The 22,854-nt window shown below is 48.0% G+C and overlaps 1 protein-coding gene across 3 annotated transcripts in view; it reads left to right on the forward strand.

Moving 5' to 3' along the window:
* ASTN2 (astrotactin 2) overlaps positions 1–22,854 on the forward strand; it is an 807,209-nt gene that overhangs the window by 543,536 nt on the left and 240,819 nt on the right. The window lies entirely within an intron of this gene.

The raw sequence follows: 22,854 nt of genomic DNA on the forward strand, positions 1-22,854 counted from the left end.
CCGCATCCCAACTTCCATACTCAAAGGCCCTTGTACAGCGCTTAGCATATCCTAGAAAAGGGAATGGCAGTAGAGCTTACTATCTAGTGTGAGCCAGACACTGCGAGGCACTTTCTCTGCCTAGTACATGCCCATTGTACGTATAGGGAAACTGAAACTCAGAGGTGAAGGATCTTGCCCTAGGTTACACAGCACATCAGAGCAAGAGTTAGGAGGAGATGAGAATCCAGGTCCATCTTTCCAACTCCATGCCCCCAAGCAAACCAGGCAGCGTTCCCTCTCAGCCATCCACTCCGGTGAGTATTCTCTTGCCTGTTTTCAGGAAGTCTGAGGAATGATGGTCGCCTGGAGAAGGAGAAATTCAGGATATTTGAATGTGGCCTTCAGGGGCCATGAGCTGCCAGCTAGCCGGAGAAATAGGTCGGTTGGTATTGATCCCAAGAGCTGTGTGCAGTGAAACATAGTGACCGCGGCTGCCAGCTCCCAGCAGGAAGCTGCGCGCAGTGGGCACGCGGCCACCCCCAGATCGCTGCACTCGCGGGCAAACTTACAGTCGTTTCCAAAGCAGAGAGGGAGTGAGTCTCACGGGTATGTATCTGTGGCTGATACCTGCGAAGGCTGGCGGGGGAAAGTGTGGTGGAGCAGAGTGACTGCCCCCGCCAGCCATGGGCATCCTAAGTAGCAACACTTTATCTGCTGCGTGTCAGACACCATGAAGGGCGCTGTGGGATGGTGCCCAAAGCAGCCTCAGTCTTGACTCTCACCTAGTTTATAATCTGGGAGGGAAGTCAGCCACTGAACCCATGATTGTGAGGTGTCTTCAGAGAAGGGGGGGAAATGGAGGACTACAATGAGGTAAAAAGAGAATGAGCTTTCAAGTAAAGTAGTCACGGGACCAAAGCAGTTTTCATTCTGTGTCTGCTTGTGCAAGTGATCTCATTTCTCTGAGCCTCCGTTTCATTATCTGTAACTGGAGAGGGTTCCAATAATCTAATACGTGAATATATCTAAAGTTGGGTCCATTGTGGGTATGATCTGATAAAACTTTACTTATAGACTCTTAAGTTTTGAATTTCATGTAGTTTTTATATGTCACAGAAATAATAGTCTCTCTTTGATCTTTTTTTTCCCCCTCTAGCCATTTAAGGGCATGAAAACCATTTTCGGTCTGTGGTCAGTTACAAAAACAGGCAGGGAGAAGGTCTGGCTCACGGATGGCAGGATGGCAGACGCAAACCCAAAATGCAGGAACCGTGGGGGTGCTCTGTGGGTTTGGGTTCACGCCACTCTCCATTCAAGTTGCTAACGATCTAGATTCGCCCTCCTGGCAGCCCTGAAAAATGGGCAAAGTGGAGAGTACTGTCCCCATTTTAGAGATGCATAAATGGAAGCACGGAGTCAGAGGACTGTCCAAGTTCAGAGGGTAAGTAACAAAACCAGAGCCTCACGGCTCCAATTTTGTACCATTTTCTGTTTCTGGACGTTAGCAACGGGAATGAAAGACAGCCGCGTGAAGTAGTGATTAGGCCTGCGAGTGCTGCTGTAATTAAATAACTGATAACTAATATTTCTATAGTGCCTTAGACCTTGTAGGTCACTTTGACACACATTATCTCATTTGTTCTTCACTAAAACTCCATGAAGGAGGCATTATTAGTAGCTCCTGATGCTCTGCAAAGTCATAGAGCTGGCAAAATGGCAAAGCCACATCACTGCACCTGCAAGTGTCTGCCAGGAGGCCCTAGAGAAACAGGCCTGCTGAATACTGCATAAGAGCCAGGCCCCCTCAAACTGGAATCCTCAGCGGCTCCCCCGGTCACCTCCCGGTCTTCCTTCTGAATCCATTTTCCATGCTGCAGCCAGAATGATCATCCCAAAGTGCAAATCTGATGTGTTACTCTTTTGCTCCAAGCTCGCCTGTAGTTTTCCACTGTGCCCAGGATAAAGTCCAGCCCCTGAGCATGATGGACAAGGCTCCAGGTAACTGGGCTCAAGCCCATCTCTCAGGCTCCCTCAGTCACTGCTCCTGGTCGCATCTGTTTCTGCTGAACTGTTTGTGGATTCCCTGACTTTGCTGGGGTTCCTCTTGCCTCCCTGGCTTTGCATGAGCCGTTCCCTCTGTTCAAAATGCTTTTCCAGTTTCTCTGACTAATATGCTTTAATTCATACTTGATTTGTATCAGAGGTCTATCACCTCCAGAGGTCTTCCTTGAACACCTCTTCTCCAGAAGGGTTAATCCTCTCTCCTTTCTTCCTTCTCAGAACCTTCCTTCAATAGGGGCCCGGTTAACATGCCTGTCTCTCCAAGTAGATTGTGAGTGCCCAGCATACAGTATGAACTTCATGGGTAGGCAGTTAATAAGTGGACAAATGAATGAATAACCTTCTTGAGGGCAAGGGGTATCTTTATTTCCTCTGTCCCGTAGAGTCTAGGTTCATGCCTGACACATAGTAGGATTCAGTAAATGTTTGTTGAATCGATAAGTGGGTGTCTGGATGCAGAAGCAGACAGAAAGGTCGATGGGGGCTGCACAGAGTCCACCCAGCGCCTCATGTTAACCCTGAGCAAGCAGTAGGCATAGTTTATAGTAAGTCGCTGTCTGCTTCCCACTCTGCCGTGAGCCGTGAGCCGTAGGCGCCTGCCAGAGCTCCCAGCTCCCTCTCCAGCATCTCAGCACATCTCCTCTTGCCTAAAATTGCTGAGAAGCTGCGCTTCCCCACCTCCGCGTCCTCCCCGCCTCCCCCCACCCTTGAGAGTAGGTTTGGTGTTCCTACAGATGTTTGTATTCTCAGCAGCTGATGAAAATATTCATTATCTTGTTAGCTGCCGCAGGGAAGGAAGTGCAGATTTGCATTTTCCCAGCTAATCAGGGTGGCACAAGCCTTGCCTGTCACCCAGGCCTGGTCTCTGCCACCCCCCAGTCCCTCTGCATGCACAGAATGGGGATTCCCTGCCCTGTAGACTTTACCTCTCTCCCCTTCTCTTTCGCAGGCTCCATCTAGAGCAGGAAAAAGAAACCTGGGAGGCCTGGCCTGTCTGGACACACTCCCAGACTCACTCCCCCAAAATGGTGTCTTAATGTATCTCCTCCTCCCGGCTCCAGATCCTCCATGGCTCCCTGCTCACAATCCAGTCTGAACTGCCCAGCCAGGCTTTTATCCTCTAAGATTAGGGCCTTACCTCTGTACCCTTCACAAAGTACTTTTAAACTCATTAGCTCATTCCGTTCTAGCAGCTACCCTCTAAGACTGGCACTGTCATTACTTTGGTTTTGTGTAACAGACAACAGAGGTGAAATGACTGACCCACTATTAGGTCATCACTAAGTGATGCTGCCCAAAAAAGTTGCCCCCTGCTTCCCTGTTTAAAAAAAGTCTTAACGTAGCACCAGCCTGTCTTAGTGGAGGTCCTTGTCCTGGACAAACACTGGGGCTTTGAGGTCAGGGTGTGTGTCCTAGACTTTGGCAGGGACCTGGGCATTTTCCACTTGGACAGGAGAAAAGAGCCGTGTGCATAAAATGTGTACACAGGTGTTTAATAATCTGTAATAATGTCTTCTACTGGGGTGAGCTTGTGAACTTGTCCTGATGGTCCTTCTCATATGTTCAGGGAGGTGTCAGCCCTGGCATCTGCGGCTTGTCTGACTGATGAAGAAACCAGAGGAAGCGAATGAGAACAGAAAGAGAATGTCAGACATTAAACGGACATTTAAATAACAGACCCAAGGTTATCCAGCCGTCTTCCCAGTCATTTCATAAATACATGTCAAGCACTTTTATATGTCAGGTACCATTCTGAATGTTGGCAGTAGCAGTTAACAAGACAGATAAGGTCCTTGCCCTCATAAAGCTAACCTTCTGGAAAGAGATGGGGATGTGGAGGCAGCCAAGAGAAAAATCAACATATATTTTTGCTGGTAGGAAGGGATAGGAAGAAAAATAAAGCAGGGTAAGGAATTGGAAAGTTTTGCTTTATACGAGGTGGTCATGGCAGGCTTCTTGGAGGAGGTGACAGTAGAGCAGAGGCCTGAATGAAATGAAGTGGGGGAGCACAATGCGAGCACAGGGACACAGCGTAGCAGACAGAGATAATGGGGAGTCTCCTGACATCTCACTGGCCAGCTCCCCTGCCCAACAGAGAAGGGCATGGTGGGTAAAAAGGGGGCGGGGGCAATGGAACACCATTTGTAATGTCAGCATTGCTTCTTTGGAGCCATGTGACCACAGGCAAATCCCTGAGCCTTATTAAGTCTCAGTGCCCTCATTTCTGCATCGTGAACACTCTCAGTGCCTTCCTCATAAGGCTGTTGTGACATTTGGGGGGAAAATGCATATATAGCTCTTTATACTATGCCTGGATGGAATCGCTGCTCAGTAAATTGGCTATTAATACTGTATAGGACTTAACGTCCAGGAAAACTGTTTTTCTCAGGCACACGTCTGCTGTTTCAGTCATACATTTATCCAGCACGCACTGAACCCGTACCACCCAGTAGGATCTATGATAGATATTAAGAATATGATGTCAGTCTCCTTTATTCAACATATATTTGCTTGAGTGTCCACTAGGTCAGGCACTGTTCCAGGCACTAGGGATGGAGAGAGGAGTAAGACTGACATTGGTCCTGCTCTTAGGAACCTCCGCCATGGTGTTCTGAGGCTTCAAGTTCTGTCCTCAGCTGTCCATGGACCCCAGGGAAAGCTACAAGGCCACAGCTGCCAGGAGCACACCTGCGTATGAAGAGGACGAAGGAGACCTCCCTGGGCAGGCACACCCTGTGTGGGCATCAAGCTGAGCGTGCAGAGCAAGGCTGGATTTCACCCTCCGCAGGGGCACAACCCGCAAAATCATATGCCGGGCCCCAAAGAGCCCCCCCTCTATGGACAAGACTCTTCTGTTGACATTGGTCAGAGTGTCCCTTGACTCTGACTGACTTCTTAGTCTAGTGTTCCTCAAAGCGGGCACACTGTCTCCCTCATTATACCAGTGACCTCTGAGAGCCAGCACGCATCCACCCAGTGAGCCCAGGACCTCTGAGCACGGCGCCAGTCCATGCCGCCCGGGAAACAGCAGTGTGGGCTCAGAGGAGGGATCCTGGGGTACAGTCCCGGGTGTACCACAAACTGGTCCTGTTTGCTCAAGGCCCTTCCCTCACTGGCAGTAAGTTTCCCCATTTCATTACTTTTCACAACAGTGTGAATGGTATTTGTTGAGTGCGTACTACATTCCAGGCAGTCTGCTAAAAAATCGACATAAGTGATTCCTTTGAATCCTCAAGCAACCCAAAAAGGGAGGTGATTTTATTGTCCCCATGTTACAGGTGAGGAAACTGAAGCATAGGGAGAGGACTGGGCTAGATTCTGGTCTCTCAGGCTCCCTCCAGTGCTGGCATTCAGTGGCTCTCTGATTCTGCTATTCATTCATTCATTCATTCAACCAATTCTTGTTGAACGCCTATCATTGTGTCAGGGACTGTGGCAGGAGCTACCTGTATTTTATTTCATTAAATCGTAACAGAAAGGTAGACTATAACATTTATGATCTAGTCCACAAATGAGGAAACAAAGGCTTAGAAAAGCTAGTTCATTCGTAGGGCCAGTCGACCTTCCTCGAACACCTTCTATGTTATAGGCCCCCTCTCATGTTCTGGGGAGACCGATATTCTGTGGAGTAACTGAGGATAGAATTTGAAGGGCAGTGGATAACCAGGGAATGAACCCTGCATTCTGCTGTGCAGGTAGGCTGGCCTCTGTTTATGGGCGCTTGCCAACATTCACAGATGGGGACCTTGTAACACAATGTATGCCAGAGTCAATGCAACCACCATAAACACCCCAACCTCGGATGGCCAGAAATGGCCCTCTCCACCCTCAATTTCTCAGGCCCTCACCCATGCCACTCCCTGACCCCTGGGAATGCCCTATGACCCCACCCTCACCACACTCCCCATGGGCCAGGAGCTTCCTGTGGCTTTAGTAATTAAGTTCGCACATGCCAAAAAGAAAAATAGCATCACAGATGCGGTCGCAAATTTTAGCTAATTAACCATATGGTCTGGATTGCTGACAGAGTGGGAAGGCACTCTGGGTAAGTGCTGGCTTCCTGGTTTCCTGGGGGGAGGAAGGATATTAGGTGAGTCACCACGTTCTCCAACATAAGGGCAGAGGCTCAAGGTTTCCCACCACCTGCCAGGAGTTGTCCCATCTGCCTCCAAACAAGGAGTTGCCCTGGAAAAGGAAGTCCCCACAAGATGCAAGGAGGGAGTCTAGCCTTAGGGACAGGAAGCACCTGTCCCTAGTTCAGGATGTGCTGTGAATGGGAACGCTCTGTTTACGGTGCAGAATTTGGAGAGACAGGCCTAGCAGGTGCAACACTATAGCGGCATAGTAGATGGCACACCGGGAACCTTGGTGTAAATTCCAGAGTTGTCACTTATAGCTGTGTGACCTTGGGCAAGTGGCTTAGCCTCTCTGAAGTTTAACCCCTCAGTCTCTCTTGTGGCAAGTAGCAGGACTGGAGTCAATAATGAACTTTTTATTTATTTTTTTATTCTAAACATCTCACAGTCAGAGATACTAGTGAATGAGAGAAGGAAGGAGTTGATAAACGATTATTAATGAAAGTCTGTCGTTTATACTCTGGGTTTTGACACATGTATCATGCCATGCATCCACCATGACAGTATCATACAGAATAGTTTCAGTGCCCTAAAAGTCTCCCACGCCACCCCTTCATCCCTCCCTGGACTCCCAGCAACCACTGGTCTTTTCACTGTCTCCACAGCTCTGCATTTTCCAGAATGCCATGTACTTGGAGTCATGTCATAGGTAGCTTTTTCAGCTCCTTTCACTTAGCAACATGCATTTATGTTTCATCCATGCCTTTCTGTGGCATGGATGATAGCTCATTCCCTTTTATTGCTGAAAAATATCCCATTCTATGGTTCTCTCTCAGTTTGTTTACCCAAGCAACCCATTGAAGCCTAAGTTGGCTGCTTCCAAGTTTTGGAATAAGGTCTCTATAAACATTCATGTGCAAGGATTTGTGTAGATGTAAGTTTTCCATTTTTTGCAGGTATAAGAAACTGCTAACCTTCCAAAGTGTCTGTACCATTTTATATTCCCACCAGCAATGAACTTTTCCAGTTATTTCATATACTCACCAGCATTTTGTGTTGTGTTTTCAAGTTTAGCCTTTCTAATAGTTACATAGTGGTAATTCATCGATTTGCAGTTTCAGAATGACAAGTGTTGTGCAGTATTCACGTGCTTACTTGTTATGTATCATCTTTGATGAGGTGTCTGTTCAGCTCTCTTGCTCCTTGTTAAAAATCTGGTTGTTTGTTTTCTTATTGTGGAATTTTAAGTGTTCTCTGTATAATTTGGATACACATCTTTTATCAGATAAGTGTTTTGCAAATATTTTCTTTCAATCTGTGGCTTGTCTTTTCATTTTCTTAACAGTGTCTTTCACAGCATAAGTTTTTGATTTTACTTAAGCCTGGCTTTTTTCTTTAATGTGTTTTGCTTTTGATGTCGTATCTAAAAAACACATCACCAAGCCCAATATCAGCAAGATTTCCTCCTATATTATCTTTTGGATGTTTTATAATTTTGTGTTTTACATTTAGGTTTATGATCATTTGGGATTAATTTGTGTGAAAAGTATGGGGCCTGTGTTTAGAGTCTTCCCTCCCCTCCCCCATCCACATGTGTGTGTGGTTGTTCCAGTCCCATTTGTTGAAAAAACTCTCCTCTCTCCATTGAATTGCCTTTGCTCTTTTGTCAGAAATTGGTTGACTAGTTTTGTGTGTGACTGCTTATGGGCTCTATGTTCTGTTCCATCAGCTATTTGGTTATTATTTTACTAATACACTGCCTTGATTACTGTAATGTTATAATGTCTTAAGGTCAGGTAATGTCCATTCTTTGCCTCTGTTTTTCTCCTTCAATTTCGTGCCAGCTGATTCTGGGTCTTTTGCTTTTCTATAGTAAACTTTAGAATGAGTTTGTCAGTCTTTACAAGATAAATTACTAGGATTTTATTATTCTAAAGATCAAATTAGGAGAACTGACATTTTAACAATATTGAACATGGATGTGGGATGTCTTTCCAGTTAGTTCGATCTTTCACTTTTTTCATCAAAGTTTTATAGTTTCTCTTATATAGGCCTTGTACATATTTTGCTGCATTTATACCTAAGTCTATAAATGTACATAAAACTATTCGGTGCCAGTGTAAGTGAGGTTGTGGTTTTTAAATGATATTATTTATTTATTTTAGAGAGAGGGAAGTGGAGGGAGAAAGCAAAGGAGAGAAACATCAATGTGAGAGAGAAACAATGTGGGAGCCTCCTGAACGCTCCTGACCGAGGACCAAACCCACAACCTAGGCATGTGCCCTGACCGGGAATCAAACCAGCAGCCTTTTGCTTTGCGGGATGAGGCCCACCCAACGGAGTCACGCCAGTCAGGGAGTGGTATTGTGTTTTTATTTGCAAATTCCTCTTGTTCTTTGCTGACATGTAGGAAAGAAATTGACTTTCATATATTCACCGTGTGTCCTGAAAGTTTGCCCTATCACTTACAAGTTCCGGGAGGTTTTGTTCTTGTTGATTACTTGGAATTTTCTACTGCATATTCTATTTTTAAAGCCTGCGTCACATTAATAATTAATAATAATAATAATAATTAACTTTTGCTGAGCACCTAATAGGCTGTGTCAGGTGTCATTCCACACACGTCATCTCCTTTCACTCCCCAACACTTCCAGTCGCCACTGTCGTTGGTACTCCGTCCCTGTTACAGATGAGAAAGCCGAAGCTCGGTAAGGTGCCGCAACTTATCCAAAGTTGCAAAAGGCAGAGGCAAGACTTACGCCTGGCCCTCCTTACTAGGAAATAAATAATGGCCATAATAATAGTAACCACCACATACTTAAGTATATGCCGGGCTGTTAAAATTCATTGCCCCTTTTGATCCTAATAATTGAGTCGATAAAAGTAGGTACTGTTAAGATCCTCATTCTACAAATGATGTAACAGGCTCCTGAAATTAAATAACTTGCTCGGAATAAAATACCCCGTGAGAGGTGCAGTTTAAGATCCACTCTCCGTGCGCGTGGGCAGAGTTATTACCGACAACCCCCAGGCTCAGCGTGACCCTGTGACTGCACCTGACAGCGAGACCAGGAACTAACAAGGCTGGATGGAAGCCAGGGTTTTAGAACCTGGGTGAAGTTACGTTTTGGTGTCCGGTTTTGAAAAGACCGCAAATTGTGTTCATTAATTGGATTTCTATTGTCCCAGATACTTTTTAAGTCTTGACATCCATTGGTTTTAAGGAGCACTTAAAAACCATTTCCAACTATCCATAACAATATGCCTACTTCACCTTGGTTATAATGTAAACTGGCTAATGGCCCCTCTCGCAGGGCTCTGGATGTGGCTGCAACTGATGTCAGGTCTGTGGGAATTAAAAAAGAAGGGGTATGAGAGATGGTCATGCTCCTCATTAGCACCGTGTTGCGGGAGGCACAAATATCGCTGCCTTTCTTCTGCCGGTGGGGGTTTTCTTTCTCTGTTGCTAATGACTAATAAAACAAAAAGAGAGAGAGAGAGAGAAGGAGAAAGAGGAGAGAGAGCAAACAAGAAAGCAATTGCTATTAGATTTCTTTTACTGCGGCAGGTTTCTCATTTTGCAAAGCTCATTAGAGGTAGCTATATGGAAAGACTTCCAAGGTGCCCTGGGGAGAATGGGAAAGACAAAAGGAAAGGAGAAACTTTCAGAGATGTGATCCAGCCACACATTTACACCAGAAGCAGCTGTCCCTGGGCCACGTGTTCTGATTCTAAAATGTACCTCATGGCTTGGTTTTAAATGTTAATACTTAAAAAAAAAAAAAAAAAGGTTCTTCCTCTCTAACTACTGTGTAGAATGAAGTTATTATAAATGCACAGATGCTGTGTGGTCAGTTAAAATGCAGCTTTGATACTTCCTATCTGTTGGTTTAAGTTAGGAGCTTTGAAACATCTTGTTCCTTTAATTTGGAGTCTGACCTACTTCAGGTTCAATTTCACAAACACTTTTGAGCATCTTGTATGTATCTGAAGCTTAGTTGGGAGCTGGAGACAGAGGACACAGTTATCTAGTCTGTACTCCCAGCGTAGGGAAGTCCACAACCACGCTGATTTTTCAGTGCGGGCTCTGGCAGGGCGCGGCGTTCCACCTGCGGTTGTGGGGTTTTGCCTTTAGCACTGATAACTCTCCTAGAGGTCAGGAGTAGGGTATGCGTTTAGGAAAGATACCAGTCCACCGGAAAAAAAAAATCTATGATATAAAGAGAGGATCTCCAAATTAGCAGCCACCCATCCAGGGTCCTCATTAAAGCTCTATCATGAGATTTGGACAGGCTGTATGTGCTTCTGGAAAGGTATAAAAGGAAAGAATTTGAGGTCCATTTCAGCTCTAAAATTTGATTTTTTTTAAATTCCTAATCAAGACAGACATTCTGAGTCCTGGCCAGGTAGGTTGGTTGGCTAGAGTATTCCCCGGAAAAGGCCAAGGTTGCGGGTTCAGTCCCTGGTGAGGGCACGTGTAAGAATCAACCAATGAATACATAAATGTTTAGAACCACAAGTCAATATTTCTCTCTGTCTTCCCCACCCTCCCTCCTTCTGTCCTTCTCTCCATTCCTCTCTCTAAAATCAATAAAAAAAAAATATGTATTTTAAAAGACAGACATTTTGAGAATGTTAAGTAAAGCTGCTAGAACTATGCTTTTCACCACAGCAAGAGCCACCATTTATTGAATCTGCTATTCTCAGTCCTCTGCTCAGCAACTCATATTATGGACGCTTTTAATCCTTACAGCAAGTATAAGAGGCAAGGAGGATTTGTTTTTCCCTTTACCTGATGAGCAGAGACCCAGAAAAAGTTCAAAGTTCAGGGTTTAACCAGAGCCTTATAGGGGAATGGGAGGTGGACCCACGGTATAAATCGAGGTGAGTCTGGCTGCAAAGGCTGCTTACAAAAAAGGTAACAAAACAGACACAGGGCTCACAGGCTGGGACCACTCACCCCTGGAGCACTTACATTAGTCAAAGAAATGACCCCACACTGAAAGGACCCCTCCCCTGGGAGCTGGGAAATGACTTGCTCAAGGCCACGCGGCAAGTTTGTGACGCAGCTTCACAGAAGGGCTCCCTGTCCAGGGCGGGGCCGAGGTGGCCTGAGGAAGGGTGAGCGCACTCCAGGACTCAAGGAGAGTTGGGAGCCTCAGGCCTTGTGCTCTTGTGGCACATGCCTTTGTCTCCTACCCAAGAGATACAGAGAGGAATGGTGGCATGGGGCGGAGGGTCCCTGAGAACAGAGTGTGCTGAACATGACAATATGAAGATCATAATTGGGCTTGAAATATTTTTAAAAGTTTGGAGATATTGGTTTCTGCTCTTGACTATGAGAAAATTAGCAGGGAGACCCCTCAGGGGTTGAGTGAGGCAAAGTGGAGCCTGCCGCCAGGGCTGGGGCTGGAGAGGGAGTGATTTGGGCTAAGCTAAGCCCCTCCCTCCGACCCTCAGCTGCCACCCCGGGCCAGGCGATCCCTCACTCAGACCCTGCAGATCTGTGCACAGAGGCAGCCGTTTTGCTTTCCGCTGCATCCAGACCGTGTGCTCAGGGGCAAGGTTTCCTTTCCTCTTCAAATCTGGCGTATAGCATCTGGTGAACAGCGATAATGGCAGTGCTCAGAAAAATGCAGAGGCTGGACCTTGTGATGCCGAACTTTCCCCACCGCCAGCTCTCAAGTTTTACATCCAGGTCTCAGGGCCTTTGAACTCTCCCCTTGAGAACTAGCAGAAGAAGTTCAGCAAGCTGCTCCGGAGACCCCAGTGGCAGCAGGTCAGCTTGTCCCCCCTGTTAGGACAGGACAAGGATTCCCGGCGCTGACACATGCAGGCAAGGAGACGCAGGATAGAGGTGCTGAGGAGAAGATGATGTTTCTCTAGCCTGCAGTTTCTTTCACTTTCAGAGATTGCAATTACCAGGACAGGAGTTAGTAACGGCCATGCCTGGAATGCTTAAGTGAGTTTGGTGCTACTTGTGAAAGCTGTTTTGCATTTAGAAAGGGAAGGCATGTGCAGTGGGTAACCCTGGCATCGTGTGTGTGCGCGCGCGCGCGCGCATGCACAGCAGCCTATGGATGAGGGTAGGGCAGGAGAGAGAAAGACAGGTGTGAGCATGGGGAGGTGGGTGGTGGAGTGAAGCTGACAGGCCTGATTTCATCGTACATGACCCTAGGAAAGTGACCTCACCTCTCTGAGCCCTAGTTTCCTCACCTTCATCACAGAGATAATACCTGATGTGTACGATTGTTGAGAAGTGCCTTCCTCTATTTGGGCTGCTAAAAAAAAAAAAAATACCATAGGCTTAAATGACAAGCATTTATTTCTCAGAGTTCTGGAGGCTGGGAAGTCCAAGATGAAGGCACTAGCAGATTCAGTGTCTAGTGAGGGGCGGATTCAGTGTCCTGGTTCACAGATGGCACCTTCTTGCTATGTCCTCCTTGGTGGAAGGGACAAGGTGTTCTCCGAGGTTTCATATAAGGGTGCTAACCCCATTTCTGACAGTGCCACCCTCATGATCTAAGCACCTCTCAAAGGCCCCACCTCTGAACACTACCACATGAAGGGTTAGGTTTTATCACATAAATTCTGGGGGGATGTGAACATTCCACCTATGGCAAGAAGGCTGGAAAGAGAAAGCCTGTGAAACAGTTCATGGCATGTATTCGATGAAGAGCAGTTACTATTATTAGTGAGGGCGTTTCTCTGTGACATTCTACCAGCGCTGGAATTTTCAATGAGGCAACCTTCACTTTTCAGCATTTCATTTAGGGGCAAAATAAAACATTGCTAGCATATTCTTGCATAGTTCATAAGGACATGGAATTAGACTTTTTAGCGTCCAGCTTACTAGTTCTGTGCACTTAACCTCCTTATACTTCTGCGCCCTCACTTTAACAGAGATTAGAATGCAAGTACTTACCTTGGACGGTCATTATGAGTGTGAAATGAAATATGTGCAAAGCCCTTAGAATAATGTCTAGGTCATTGGCAACAATTAATAGATATTAGCTTTAAAAATGATACTTGTTATTGTGCATGCTGGTTGTCTCGGGAGGAAGGGGAGAGATGGGAAGGGAGGAGGAAATGAATAAGGCGATGACCCAGGCTCCACAGGAGGGAGCTTGCAGGACCACAGCTGAACAGATTGCCTCCCTTACATTTCCATTCATTCATTCACTTAGTGAGCATGTACTGAGCCCCTAGTGTGTGCTTCAGTCACTGTACCAGGGCTGGATGCACAGTAGTGAATAAAGCAGACAGAGTCGTCGTCCTCTGGGCCTTTGATCCGTGAGAGAAACAGGGGGTGCCCAAGGACAACAGTCCAGTGTGAAAATGCTGGGATAGGGGAGACTAGCAGAAGCCCAGAGGAGGGGCATGAACGCCCGCATGAAGGGAGAGGCATCAACAACACCCTTCTGGAAAGAAAAATGGAGCTTGGCAAGCAAAGTAACGGACCCTGAGATATCCACGTTTTAATCCCTGGATCCTGTGAATAAATGACTCTAAATGGCAACAGGCGATTAAGAGTACGGGTGGGAATAAATTGCTAATCACCTGAGTTGAGATAGAGATCATTCTGGATTATCCAAATAACCCCAAGGATCCTGAAAGTAGGAGCGATGTGCTAAGGGAAGGACCTGATTTGCCTTGGCTGGCTTTGAAGACGGGGCCAGGGCATGTGGGCATCGTTAAAAAGCTGGAAAAGGCAAGGAAATGCATTCTCCCCTAGAGCGTCCAGAAAGCATCCAATCCCGCTGACACCTTGATTTTAGCCCAGAAACCCATTTCAGATGCCTGACCTACAGAACTATGAGATACTACGTTTACATTGTTGTAAGCCACCGAGGTTTCAGTGATTTGTTACGGCAGCAACAGGACACTAACACATGGCGCCAATGACATATTGGAGTTAGGATCACCATTTTAGGAAATCATTCTGGCGGTGGGATGGTAAATGAATTGGCAGGGCAAGACCGAATGCAGAGAGTCCTGATCAGGCTGCCGTGGTGGTCCCTGGGCGGGGGGATGGTCTAAATCAGAACAGACAGCTGCTAATGTGCTGTGTCTGTGCCAGGCCCTGGAATCAGGGCATGCAGATGAGGTGGGCTCGGAGGGAAACCCGGCAGAGAGACGCCCACAGGGGAGAGCTCCTGAATCTGGGGTGGGAGACACCTGCAGAGAAAAACCATACCTGGCAGACTCTGGCAATCTTGAGATCAGAGCCAAAGTCAAGCACTGTGGAAGCAAAAATGATATTTCTTCCTAAGAAAGGGCTCAGGAACAGCTTCCTGGAGGAGGGGACACCATGAGGTCTGTCTGGTCACAAAGAAGACTCAGACCCAGCCCTTGCTTTGAAGGAAGCCACGGTTCGGATGGGGTCCGGCAGGTGAAATAGCTGTTCCTGCTAACCTTTGAGAACATGCAGAGTGGAGGCCGCTCTGGGTGGGGAAGGAAAAATATGGATCAGTAGCCAACCTGATCCTGGAAACTCAGGAGCCTTTATATAAGTCAGTTCTCCGCCTTGCCTGCCTCTGTCTTCTCTCTCATCCTTTTCGTGAGTATTGGCTGAGAGGAGAATGGCCCTGTGTGTTGGCAGGGGCGGGGGTGGGGGGAGCACTGAGGGCCACTGTTTAGCCAGTGAAGCAACTTTGCATCTATGATCCTTGAAACAGCCTGGAAGGTAGGGATCATGAGCTGCATTCTGCCCAGGAAGAGATGGCCGCCCTGGGAGCCTCTGTCTGGAGGTGACCAGGCTTTCATGAAATGCTGGCGACTTTACTCAGCATTCAGCTGTCTTTCTGCAGGTCTCACACGTAGCAGTTCAGCTGAGATGGGCTGAGGCTGGTGGGAGCAGAAAGGAGGCAAGGATTTCTATGATGGGCCAAGGCACACTGGTCTGTTCTCAGGCCATGGGCAATGAAAACAATGTGCCCAGATGGCTCTGTGCTTAGAGATGGGGACTCAGGGGGAGCTGGAGTCAGCGCTGCCCAGCATACCCTGTGACTCCTTCTCCTACTCTCCACCGTGTGCAGTTGACGATATAGCCCTGCAGGTTCTCCTTTCCGAGTCTCTCTCTAAGCGGCACCTCTCCTCAATATTCTGTCATACAACATCTCCCTTGTGTCTTCCCTGGGTTGCTGCAAAACCTCAGAGCTGGCCTCTTTCCTCCAGTCTTGTTCCGCTTCCAGCCCAGCCTCCACAGCACATCCAAGCAGCCTTCCTAAAGCCTCAGACAGCATCGCTCTCCTGCTTAAAACCCTGTAACAGGCCTGCTGGCCCTCAGCATAAAACATGCATTCCTCAGCATCGCTTACAAGGCTTATAGGACCTGATCCCTACCTGCTCCTCTACAGCCTGTCTTTGCTTTGTGCTCAAAGCTTTTACATCTTAAACCTTACCTTCTTTCAGCGTCCAGAATGTGAATGTGCTACAGTACTATCTTCAGTTTCTCTCTCTCTCTCTCTCTCTCTCTCCCCCTCCCTCCCTCCCTCCCCCCATACACATGCACACATACCCCTTTGGATTTCTGCACATCCTGTTCTTTCTGCCTAGACCCCACCCACAACTCCCTTCCTTGATCTCTTCCTGGATAGTCCCTTCCAATCTGTGAAAATTCACCTCCTCCAAGGAGCCTTCCTGATCTCCCCCATCTATGTTAAGTGCCCCTCCTCTACACTCCCTTGGTCTTTAAACCTCCTCTATGAACCTTCAGTTGTATCACTCTGGCTTATGGCCGTGTGTTTAGTAAGTAAAGAGTTCAAACACTTTTCCACTCCAACTCAGTTATGCAAAACACCAATTGTCTCAGTTTTCTAAAGCTGACGTAATCTTTCCCTCAGTCCATTCCATTGATACCAAAAAAAAAAAAAAAAAAGTATTTCAACTTGCCAATTAAGGATACAGAATACCCTCTTTAAGGTAACTATTTAGTCCACTCAAAGTTGAATTCCCCGCCAGCCCGCCCTGTGTTGCCCTTTGCTGGCAGTGTCTCCACCCCGTCATCAGGGAGCAGATGGATACTGACGGGAGAATGTTGGCACACACATGGTCTACCAGACCCTCGCTGCCAGTCACGATCTAATTTCTTGTCTGAGCTAGACTCTGGACCCTTGCTTTGTCATCCATTGTGACATGGGCAGTCTCGGGCAGTCTTTTGAGCAGCATGCCAGAACCCACTGTCAAAGTCCAAAGTCACAAGGACCTCATACTCCGAAGCCCCTTGTTCTAATTTCACCCCCTTCCCCATCCCTCTCTCCATGATGAGGGGGATAAGCCAGGGTGTCTTACCAGCTCCTTTCTCTATCCTGTGGGTGCAGGGTTGGAGGGCTGATATTTGTTGGCCTTTTGCTCACCTGTGGCCACCCACTCAATGAAGCTACATTGACTTGTTAGATATAGGGTCTCCCAACCGCCCCTGCCGAGACTTTAACTTGATCTGGGGGAGCAAACCCCATTGCTCCTGGGATTTTCCCCAGAACCCTTATTAGTATCATAGAACTTTGTTGACACCGCCCTCAAGGTTGGAGTGAGTGGGGAGGGGCGTTGGCTCTCAGGTCTGAACTTTTAGTCCTGGTCATCTTCTCTCCTCAGCGATCTCTCCCAGCACTAATGGCAAAAAGAAGAGTGTTCTCCTTCCTTTTTCTCTCTGGTGGGAACTCCCCTGAGGTCATAGCTGGCACCATCTGTACATTAAAATAAGACCGTGATTGGAGTTGGCCAGGCTTGGCTTTGACGGATAGCAGAACCTTCACCCCTAGCACGGGCTGGCTTTCAAAACTATTATCTAGCTCAAGACACTCCAAAGCCAGCTTTGAGGTGCAGAGCTGGGCGATGACCCCCTTTTTGCCAGATGCTACCTGCTTTTCTACCTACGGGATGAATGCCTTTGATTTTGCAGGTAGGCGGTAGGGCCAAATATCATTTCTGAGAAATGAAAAATGCTTCATTTGAACACTTTCAAAACCATATTCACCTTGCACACATGCACACACATATGTAAGAAGCATTTGCATACATGTCTCCTGCCAGGCTCTGGGCAACTTGAGAATAGGGAATGTCTGTTTTATCATTGTATTCCCAATGTCCATGTTATAATAGTAGAGATTTGCTGAAAGAATGAATTGAGGAAAGGTTAAAGGAAAGAATAACTAAGCCTGGGGAGCATGACCAAGGAACTTAAATGAAGACCCATAATTGAGAAGCACACCCCGTGAGAACAGGCTTTGCAGTTATTCCCCAAGAAGGGCAGAGCTTGAGGGTGGGCTTTGTTTAAATACTACCAGACCCCACAGACTCCTGCACTTACAGAAGGGACACAATCTGGCCCAATGCCTTTCGGTCTGGGGTTCAGAGAAATCAAAATTGAACTCCAGCCTTCCACCCCGCCCAGTTCCAGCGGCAGGGAGTAGCAGCTTTCCCAAACCAGCCAGCCAGGCAGTGACAAAGCCACCATCAGAGCCTCCTAACTGCTTGGTCACATGGGAAATCACATCTCAGCCAAAGTCATCTACCGCACGGGGCAGAAAGGCTCACGTTTAGTTGGGGACGAGGGACAGGGGATGGTTTAAACCAGGGGAGATGTCTGCATTGGCGTTGAAAGTTCTTGGTGGCTTTGGGCAGCCTGGGGGGGAGCCAGGGAAGGTGGACCCCTCCCTGCAAACTCAACAGCTCCTAGTGTTCCTTCCACTAAGAAAAGGCTGCAGACAGTCTGGCTTCTCAGGCATGATTTACTTCCCTGAAATACCTCAATTTAAATGCTAATTTCCCCAGAACTGAGGGTTGATGGGCTCCAGCATGCTGGTGGCTGTGTATTAATGTATCCAAAACACTCACACATATTCTTAAAAGGGGGCAGCCAGAGGGAGGGAGAACCTGGGGGAGGGTGGGGGATGGTGGTGTTTGATCCCAGCATCCCTTACTGGTTATCGCTGTTAGCACGGCTGATCAGAGGGAAACAGACAAGGTGCATCTGCCGTGGACATGCTCCACAGGTCTGTGCCACTTAGAGGTCACGGGCAGGTGGAATGGAGGGTGAAGAGGCCTTCCCCTTACCTCCATGTACAATCCAACGGATACTTAGGAAGTTAAACTGGGAGCAGGTGTTGTGCTGGGCTCTCTGAGCCTCTGAGAATTCAGTATGGGGTCCAGGAAAAGGTACAAGCATCAAAGATAACTTTCCCTGAGTCCTCCTCCCAACCCCTTTAAGGTAAACTCATTATGCGCTTGGTACAGATGAAGTCACTAAGGCTCATAGAGTGTAAGTGGCCTCCCTGAGGTCACACCGCCAGAATGTGGATCCCTGTCTGTATGGCTTCTGAGCCCACGACCTTTCTACTACCAGACCCCGGGGCCACTTCTGGAATTCATACACAAGCGAGGCACATGAGGGAAAGTGACAGCAGGGACTTACTCCAGCTGAGGACAATGAAGTGGTTTCATGGAAGAGGTGGTATTTTCACGGGGCCTCTCGCCTCCTGCTGGCGTTCCTCACCCCACGCGTCCTCTGTACCTCCGCCCCAGCGTGCCGCGAATGCACACCCTTTCACGTGTGCACACCAAGAGCGGGAGGTCTGACCAGCCCTGGCTTAGAGAGACCCCTTTTCCTGTCTGGTCCCCACTAGCTCAGGGGCAGGGGCCGCTGGCCTCTATCTGAGCTCCATAGGAGCCAGGGTGACCTTGCACATAAGAAGTTAGAGGAAGAAAGTAGGTTTTTAAGCTGCATGTGGAAGAGCTGGAATTTTAGGCACAAATCCCCAACGTCCCTTGAATCCTGAAGCATGCTGGAACCCTATGATAAAACATCAGAAAGGACTCTATCAAAAGATGTAGGTCATACACACATTACTTGGATCTCTCGATTTCCTCCCTTTGTTTCCCTAACAAATGTTCGTTGAGCGACCCCTTTTATGCAATGCACACAGTGCTAGGCCCTGGGTGGGGGGCGGCAACAAATGGGGCAGGCACAGTCTTGGTCCCATGGAGCCAGAGTCCAACGGGACAGGTAAGTATCTAATAAGGTCCTCATGAGCGCTTCTACAGTTAGGAACTGTGAAGCTCTTTGCAGAACAAAATAGCAAGATGCTATGAAAGAACATAACAGGAGATCTGATCATGGGAAGATTTTCTCAAAGGCAGAGAATAATGTGTGGTCTGAATTGATAAGTGGAACTGACCAGGTGCAGGGGGTGGGGGGCTGGGGCTTTCCAGAGAGAGCGCGAAACCTCAGTCGGCTCATTCGTAGGAAGCGAGCGTGGCCCATGAAAGGACTTGAGGGACAATCAGTGCAGCTGGGGAAAGTGGGCGGGTGGCAGTGCTTATAAAATAAGGCGGGAGGAGGCGGCAGGGGCTGGGCTGTGCGGCCTCGGACACCTTGGGTGGTGCTTGCCTTCCCTCCTGGTCTTCATGCCTGGAGCTCCTCCCTGACTTCCCACCGCTGCCTCCCTCATGTGCAGAACCTTCTCTGAAACACAGAAGACCCCCCAAACTGTGGGGTGGATTAGGCCTCTCACTGCCAGAGCTGTTGAGTCCACAGAGCCCAGGAACTATTTTAAAAATTTAATGAATTGTTTCCATATACTATCAGCCAAGAAGGAAGTGTTTTTATAGCTATTTGGGAGAAAGGTTTGTCTAACGAAACAGTGGCCCCATGGCTATATGAAATGCAGTGTCCAGTTTAGCACACGCGCGTGTGCACACACACACATGCATACAGCCGCACCTACGGGCACAAAAGCACAGTCTGCTCTCACTGGTCTCAGGTTACCCCAGTGACCAAGAGCCCAGGCTCTGGATTGATGAACCACTGAATGCATGTTTACCAAGTGCCAGACACTAAGCGGGGAACCCGACTGGCTAGAGTGTGGGCTAGGTGCCGCTCCTAACTGCGGACCTCTGTCAGACAAAGTCCTTAACCTCTCTGGTCATCCATTTCTTCATCTACAAAATGGGAATAAAATAGTAGTTGTCCCCTAGAGTTCTCATGTGGTTAACATCACACACACTCTCTCTCCCTCCCTCCCTCCCTCCCTCCCTCCCTCCCTCCCTCCCTCCCTCCCTGGGTTGGCCAAAAAATTCATTTGTTTTTTTCTGTAAGATGGCTCTGGTGGTGCTGAGTTGTCTTTAACTTCATTCAGAACAATTTTGTTAGGTTGTATTGTGACAGCTGTCATATCAGTGTGCATTTAAAAAATACTTATCAAAATTGGTGAATTTTTGTGTAGCCATTTTAATATTGAAAATGGAAGAAAATACGCATTTTCAGCATATTATGCTTTATTATTTCAAGAAAGGTAAAGACGCAAGAGAAATACAAAAAATATTTGTGCCAGTGTATCGAGAAGGTGCTGTGACCGATCGTGTCAAAAGTGGTTTGCGAAGTTTCGTGCTGGAGATTTCTCTCTGGACGATGCTCCTTGGTCAGGTAGAACAGTTGAAGTCGATAGTGATGAAATCAAGACATTAATTGAGAGCAATCAATGTTCTACCACACAGGAGATGGCTGGCATACTCAAAATATCAAAATTAATAAAGTTATTGGTGAAAATGAAAACTATGTCTTTTACGGAAAAAAACTAAACAGACTCTTTGGCCAACCCACGATAGCTTGGCACATTACCTAGAATATAGCTGACGCTCAACAAATATGATTAATCAATAAATATTACTCAATCTTCCGATTATTAGGATTACCAGTTAATTGCCTGGTAGTTTTTAGCTATACACACAGACACTCTGTCCCTCACTCACTCGCAGGCTCTGAGCATCTGAACTTGGTGTCTGACTGAACTTCAGCCAGCACCTTGCCAGCGTCCCCATCACCTTTCCAGGCAGGTGGATTCAGAAGCTGCTGTCTGGGTTCCAGCTGAGTTTCTCAGCCCAGGGGAGCTTTCCCTGGCCCGGGTTCCCATCCCTGGGTTGCCTCCCGAGAGAGAGCCAATTGATGCGAAGGCCCTGGGCGCCCTCTGCTGGCAGAGGCCTCACAGGACGGCCTTCGCCCAGGTGGCCGTGAAGGGGCCCACTCCTGGGGGACCATCCTTGCTCTTTGCTGTTGCTGTCTTGTCCCTCTCTGCTTCATCCTTGCCTCCCTCTCAGCCTTCCACACCGGCCTGTGAACTCCCGCCCTTCCATCTTCCCCCTTTTTATCTGGTCCTTCCTCAAGGCCTTCCCTGATCTGGAAGCTCAGGGGGAAAGCCTTCCTCCAAGAAGGAGTATCAGGAGCCAGGTCCCCAGCCACCCTGAGGTCGCCCACTGTGCTCCTCCCATCGTGCCCTTGGGGTTGGGTTTGCGCACAGATCGAAGCCTGGCTTGACCAGAGGCAGGGGGTTGGAGGAGAGGTACATGGGAGACGATGACTCTGTTCTTCCCTCCTCTGGGATTATGAAAACAGCGCCAAGAGGATTTGAAATGAAGACTCAGGTTTGCAGGAAAATCAAGCCTAACAACAAACACACACCTAGCAGATGCCATGATCACAGGCACACCTACACAGGCACACAAAATAGCATACTTAAATATACACACACGGACCTAGAGACGCACCACGACGCACATGCGTGCCTGGCAGCTAGTCCCAGGCCCAGCCCTTACCTCACCGGGTTTGCAGTCAGACAGGCCTGGGTCCAAATCCCGACTCTGCTGCCTCTTAAATCTGAACCTCAGTCTTCCTCAGCCGTACAGTCAGGACAGTAACTACCGCACAGGCGAAGATTAAATGATGAAAAGGATGTAATGTGCTTAGCCAGATCCTAACAAGTTATAAGAATACGATAAATAAACGGTCAGAAATGACCATGATAATGGTGAAAACGAAGATGCTGGGGATGTTGAGATGGGGATAATATTTCCTCTTCTGGGCCCTGACCCGCTCAGGGGTCAGGCACCAGAGAAGGCGGTCACTAAATAAATGAATGGGTGGTGACATTTGCAGGTCCCTGGGGCTGGGTACGCAGGGATATGGGGTGCAGACAGAAAGGTAACCAGGCCGCCCCACCGCTTGCGCGGCTGCTTTTGAAGAGCCTGAGATCCAGGCTTCAAAGGCCCTGCTTTGGCATCACAGGTTTCTGTTTTCCTCTTTCTGATGCTCATTTCAAGGTTGCAAATGAAGTGATAAACATCCCCCTTCCCCCTCCTCCCTCTTCTCCTTCTCTCCGGGTTATAATCAGTGTCTCTAACTCTAAGGATCTCAAAAGTCAGGTTTGAATACAGAAATGCTCTCGATGTCATCGAAACCAGGTGGCCCTCAAATTTCCTGCTTGCATACTCCCAGAAACAGGAGGCTCATTCCTCCTCTTAGCAGGCGGTTCTGTTTTCAGGCAGGTCTGTGGTCTAGAAGATGAAAGTCTGCCTCCCTGTAGGGCGTTATTACTGAGACCCCCTAAGACTACCCTTGTTCAGGGTTCAATAACCCAAGGCCACCCAGAGGTCTGTCTCCTGTATCCCTTCCTCCAGGTGAGGGACAGAGGTGCCTGAACACAGGGCAGGAGGGTTACCAGCCTGGGGGCAGGGAGACCTGCATCTGAGTACAACCCGTTGGTGTGGAGTCACTGTGCTTCTCCAGGACGTGGCGTCCCCCTCTCTCAAAGGAGGAGTTTGATCCAAAAGATCTCTCAGAGTCCTTCTACTTTAACAAACACTCATTCTTTCAAGACCTCCTGTCTCCCACTTAACCTCTTCACCCCCTTTTTCTTCACCCACCCCATGCTGTCCTCCGCCCCCTCACCATCCGGTTCAC

Source organism: Pteronotus mesoamericanus, unplaced genomic scaffold, assembly GCF_021234165.1.
Source record: "Pteronotus mesoamericanus isolate MK-2021 breed Mesoamerican mustached bat unplaced genomic scaffold, CSHL_Meso_final contig_78, whole genome shotgun sequence".
Lineage (NCBI taxonomy): Eukaryota > Metazoa > Chordata > Mammalia > Chiroptera > Mormoopidae > Pteronotus > Pteronotus mesoamericanus.